Here is a 6,359-nt window from a genome sequence, read left to right on the forward strand (position 1 = left end):
TGTTGGCAATCCATGGTGTTTGAAAATCTGGGATATGAAGAGAGTTGCCATTTGGTGTGCCTTAATAGTCTTCTTGATAGGGATAAAATGTGCTTGCTTGCTAAACCTGTCGACTATTGTCCATATTTCCGTATTCCCATGGATAGACTTGGGTAATCCAAAGATAGAATCCATGGATATACTCTCCCACGGTGAATTAGGGATTGGCAACCGCTGGAGTAATCCAGGTTGCTTCCCTCTATCATACTTGGTCTTTTGGCCTACCACATATTTTGAAACATACTCTTATATGTCCAGTTTCATGATAGGCCAATAAAAGTACATCTCTACTCCCCAAAGAGTAGGTTGAATGCCTCTATGCCTCGCATAGGGAGGAGCATGGGATTCATACATGACTTTCTCACGAAGGGTGTGGGTAACACATAGGCTATTGCCATGGAGAAGATAACCATCCTCAAGGTGAATGGTTTCTCTTTCTTCCCCAAAGCAAGGACAGACATTATGTCTTTAAAGTCAGGGTCATGAGAGAGTTTATTTTTACCTTTGTAAACCCCTTTCTCCTTGGACCGATTGTTGTTGTTGTTGTTGTTGGAATGGCCTTGGGAAGAATTCTGGGCATTAAATTTTTCCCTTTGCATCACTTTTGTCTTTATTTTCCATGGGCTTGACATTCCGTCTAGCCCCTTGTTGGAAATTGATGCGCAAAGCAACCATGGTATGGTGGATTACTTCGGTGATAGAACCAGGCCGTTGGGAGTTGACATACTCGGTCATTTCTTCAGGTAATCCCGCACAAAATTGTTGCTTTTGTTCGGCGAAGTCTATCTTTTGAAAGGCTGTAGCCTTGAGATGTAAACCTGAAAACTTGTCCACATATTTGTGGATAGACTCATGAGAGAGAAGCCTCAAACTCCACCATTCGGTGAGCACTTTGTCCTTTGCATCGCTTGCAAGAAATAACTTCATGATGGAAACTCGTAGAGTTTTCCATGTCTTTGGGGCTTCACCATTGCCACGAAGGCTAGCCCACCATTGACGAGCCAATTTTTGGAAGTGCATAGCTACATAGCGTAGCTTGGAGGACTCTGTGAAGCCCTCATCTCCAAAGGCCGCATCAAATTGTTGGATGAAGGCCAATACTTTGTCAATATCACCAAAGGTGCCATCATAGGTGAGAAAAGAGATACTCTTTCCTCCCTCTTTGAACTTATTTAGCTTTTGTGACCTTCGCCATGCAAGGTAAGATTTGCAATGTCATCCCCTCTTGTATTCTCTAGGAGAATAGTCATAGCTTTCATCGATAGAGGAGGAAGGTGAAAAAGGAGAAGAGGGTGACCTCTTTCTTGTCCTTTTCTTCCTTTGTTTCCCTTTTGGAGTGACGAGGAGAAGGACTATGGGTTAACCGTTTCCTCTTGGGAGGAGTTGGCGATCTTTTAGTTCGCCTTCTTCGTGGAGCCACATCTTCAGAGGAACTTAGGGATTCATTACTTTCTTGATCTTTGGATTTCTCCTCTTGTATGGGAGAGAGTCTTCTTTTGGGGTCTCATCAAGAGGCCTCCTAAGCTCTCTCTCCTCTTGGAGAGGAAAGGAAATCTCGTAAGCACGAAGTTGTTGAGTAACTTTGGCTTGCAAAGTGGGGTTTCCCATAGCTTGTTGCAACCTAGTAACAAGATAATTAACAAACATGGGGGCATCGTCATTAGCACCTTCATGTGCAAAATCAAAGTTGTCAATGTTCATTCTACTCTCTTGGTTATTATCAGCCATGTTAATTATACTTATGTGTTTACTTAGTGTATGCTTCGGCAATTCAAAACCTTAGTTTCTACTCCTCTTAGCCTTTGAAAATAGGCACTTAAGTATCTACACCCACGGCTCGAATTGGTTAATTATAGAGAGTAGTGGAGTGGGTCTAACATAGCGAAGTTGCCGAGGGATAGCTCCTTTCGGACTTCTTATGGCTCAATAATGGTAAAGCCGTAGGCAAGTCTAAGAAGACTCCATTATTAAGACCAAAGCTCCCGAGGTGTGCACCATATCCCACATAGTGGGCTCAACAAAACCGATAATAGATCCCATTCCCACTTACCCTAATATAATTAACAAAATGAACCATTAATAGGCTACTTAAGGACCTCTCTTCTTAACCAAGAAAAGAAAAACCAAATGCTTTGATACCAATATAATGGAAATGGCCTGTGAACTTTGAGAATAGCGGAATTAAGAGAAAGATTGATCATTTTTGTGAGATTACTTTGAGAATATGGAGGGTGAACTTAATTGATGGTAGCAACATAAACATAGTACGTAATTAACCTGGCATGAACAATACTTTTTCAAGAGAGAGAGTATTGGAGAACATGACAAAGATGAGGATAGGATTTACTTGGAGCCGGTCCCCCCTCCAAAAGGCGTTTGTATTATAGATTCTTCCATCAAGAGGGACTTTGTTACAATACAATCTTTGTGTTCTTTGTGACCTTGGTGATGCTATGAAGATGGAAAGCTTCATGCATCACGAGCTCAACATAAACTTTGCAAAAAGCATTAACTATCCCAAGCCTCAGTCCCAAGGCCTCAAACACCTTCGAAGGTGGAGAGAGCTAGCGGGGAATGAGGGTAGGAAGAGGAAGAATAAACATTCCATAGGAGAAAGAAATAGTTCCTCACTTATCATCACTCTTCTTGCTTAGCATAGCCTAATAGCATAGTAATGAAGATGAAGAAGATGGAAAGCTTAAGCATTGAAAAATGGCTCTTGGTTGGATTTGCATTCCATAGCCAAGAGTGTTGGTGTAGGCTCTCCACTTCTCAACAAACTTGGAGAAGGATATGGAGCTCTTGCATTTTGCACTCCACACAATGAGAGAATGTGTGTGTGTGTGGGAGAGTATACCCCCCCTCTCATGCTTGGTCCACACCTCTCTCCCTCTCTTGTATTATTGTATTATTTCCTTTGGACATGTGTCCTCTTTTTCCTCTTTTGAGAGAGAACTTTATTTATTTCTATGTATCTAAATTCTCATTGGACCCCTTTAAAACCTAACCAATAGCATTCAAGCACATCATGAGGGCCACATGTGGAGGATCATTTGAACATGTGTCTTTTATGCTTATTAAGTCATTTGGTTGAATGGAATACTTCAAGGACTTATTCAATCAAGCAAGCATGTGTCTTTTATGCTTCTTAAGTCATTTGTTTTGAATTGAATACTTCAAGCCTTAGTCAATCAAGCATGGACATTCATGTCTCTTGAGAAATTATCTTTGAATATTACATTTCAAAAACCTTAGTCATTTAAGCATAAAAATCACCTCAAGCTTTGGGCAAGGTTCCCACAACCACTTTAAGCATCTTAACACCTCATGCTTGGGTACAATTCCCACCTTGAGGTTAGCCCTAGCTTGCATAAGGTCAAATGACTTTTTAACACTAACTTTTGGAGGTCTTTAATAAAGCTAAGTGTAAGGTCTTTTAAGCTCCATTAGGTAGCATTGCTCTTTGACAAACCATCTCTCATTTGGACCCCTTTACCATTGGCCCCGTGTTGAGATAGATCCGTAAGCACATGTCTATATTCTAACCCTTGTTCCCGTTCATTATCCCACATTAAATGATCAGTTTAATATTAGAAAATCATTTGGGTTGGTTGGATATTAAATTTTATGACATTCTAGACACATTTGGCACACACACTAAGCACTAGATGGATTGATCATACAAAAATGCATAAGTGATTTTTGATCTCCAATTTTCTCACCATGCCCATAAAATGACCCTTGAAGTCTAGATCCGTAGCGTACTCATCTATCATAGATGATAGATGATTGTGATTAGCTATCGGGCACTTGGTTGTGCTTACCAGCTATGTAAGCAATATGAAATTCAAATTGTGAGAGAGTGTTTTCCCATCTCATTTGCTTATCACTCAGTTTAGTTTGCGTCAAAAATTATTTAAGACTTTGATGGTCTGTGCGTAAAACAAATGGAGCGCCTAGGAGATAATGCTTCCAAGCATTTAGGGCATGTAAAATAGCTAAAAGCTCTTTTTCATATATGCCTAGATTCTTTTCTTGGTCATCTAATCTCTTACTTTCATATGCTATGGCATGCCCTTCTTAAAACAAAATAGATCCAAGGTATTGTCCACAAGTATCACACCGGACCTCGAAAGGCTTTGAAAGGTCTGGTAATATTAGAACGGGTTGAGAGATAAGCTTTGCCTTTAAATTTTCAAAAGCTTCATTCTCTTTTGCAGTCCATACAAATTTAACATTCTTTTTAGTCAAATCATGCAACGGGCCTACTATGAACGAGAATTTTTCTATGAAGCATCTATAGTATGCACACTTGCTTTTAAAGCTTCTTAATTCGTGGAGATCTGTTGGTATAGGCCATTCTTTTATTACCTCCAACTTTGTAAAGTCCATTTGAATCCCTGCTTGAGAAATAATATGACCTAAATACTAGAAAATTTTGCATTTTGTAAAGCTTATTGTCTCTCAAAACTTGAAATATTATGTGAAGATGCTTTTATGTTCCTCAATAGTCTTCGAGTAGATGATAATGTCATTGAAGAACACTCCCGATGAGGTCTTCTATTCTTTATGGTTCTCCAATTACACATCCGATATTCTACACACATTCTATAAGTATCGTCTTTCTTTTGTACTAGTAGAACGGGTGAACAAAATGGAGATGAACTAGGCCTGCCCATCCCTTTCTCCACAAGCTCATTTACTTGCCTCATAATCTCCTCTTGCTAAGCCGGTGAGACTCGATAAGGAGGCTTATTAGGAGGTGAGCTACCAAGTAGAAGTTTTATGGAATGATCATCTTGTCCCCTTTTGGGAGATAGCTCCTTGTAAATTCCATCCAAAAATACATCTTGAAACTCATTTAGGAAATTTCTAACTCTTCTTTAGTTTCATTTTTTAATTCATTAGGAACACATGCATCTTTCTTAGACTCCTTGACAAAAACCATGTAACAAGAAAGAGAGCTTTTCATTACTTTGTCTAAAGTTTGAGTCTGTACAAGAGGTATAATTTTGCCCGCACTATTAATATCAAATGCAACATCCTTGCCTCAATAGAAAAAGAGGATTTTTCTCTCTGGAAACTTCATAGTGACAATCATGCGATCAAACCATGGTGCCCCTAGGATAACATCTTCATGTTTCAGTTGAGAGATGAGGAAATCTTTGTTATCAACATAGCTTTGCACATGGAGCCTTAGCTTTCCAATCAACGGAGTGAGTGAGACCTCTTGCCCTTTGAAAGTTCCATCTACTTGTACCACATCTCCCATCTCAAAGTCATGAATTTCTAGCTTGGTAGCTAGCTCAATAGAAATGAAGTTGTGGGTAGAGCTAGAGTCAAACATTATAAAAGCATCATGCCCTCTTACTCTTCCCCAAGCATAAGAGAGTGGTGCTCCTTTGCAATGGCATTCCTCTTTTAGAGCTTCCATCATTGTGGCTCTAGAAGGGTCATTACGTTCACTTCTCTTGGGACATGCACTGAAAATATGACCTTGCTCTCCACACTTGAAACACTTGTTATCTTTATGATAATGTTCAACTTCTTCAAGAGAAAGTTTACTTTTACCTTTGTAGCCCTTTTCTTCCGCCTTTCCCTTGTTGTTGTTGTTGCTGTTGTTGCTGTTGTTGCTGTTGTTAGCCTTGGGAGAATTCTGTGTCGCGGTGTTCTTCCCCTTTGTCTCAGTGGATTCATTGGCTTCCGTTGGCTTTGAGCCCTTCTTAGTCCCTTGTTGGAACTGGATCTTCAAAGCGATCATAGTATGATGTATGACCTCTGTAATAGTTTTCGGTCTTTTTGAGTTGACATACTCACTCATCTCCTCAGATAGGCCAACACAAAATTGTTGCTTTTGTTCCACAAAGTCTATCTTTTTGTTGACAATGGCTTTGAGACGTGACTCCTAAAACTTATCCACATACTTTTGAACAAACTCATATGGGGCCATCTTCAAGTTTTGCCATTTCATGAGGACTTTTTCTTTGGCATCACTTGGAAGGAATTGCTTTGTAATAGGCATCTTCAAAGCTTTCCAAGTTTTTAGACCTTCACATTGGCCACATAGACTTGCCCACCATTGACGGGCTGACTTTTGAAAATGCATAGAAACATCTCGGAGCTTTGAAGATTTCAAGAAATCTTCATCTCTAAAAGCCGCGTTAAATTGTTAGATAAAGGCCAATACTTTTTCAGTTGCTCTGAAAGTTCCATCATAGGTAAGAAAGCTGATGTTATTTCCTCCCTCTTTGAATTTCTTCAACTTTGTTGACCTCTTCTATGCCGCATAGCTCCTTTATTTACCCTTCTCTCCTCCTCTC

The sequence above is a fragment of the Adiantum capillus-veneris genome, chromosome 25 (genome assembly GCF_014529385.1).
Source record: "Adiantum capillus-veneris isolate H3 chromosome 25, ASM1452938v2, whole genome shotgun sequence".
Lineage (NCBI taxonomy): Eukaryota > Viridiplantae > Streptophyta > Polypodiopsida > Polypodiales > Pteridaceae > Adiantum > Adiantum capillus-veneris.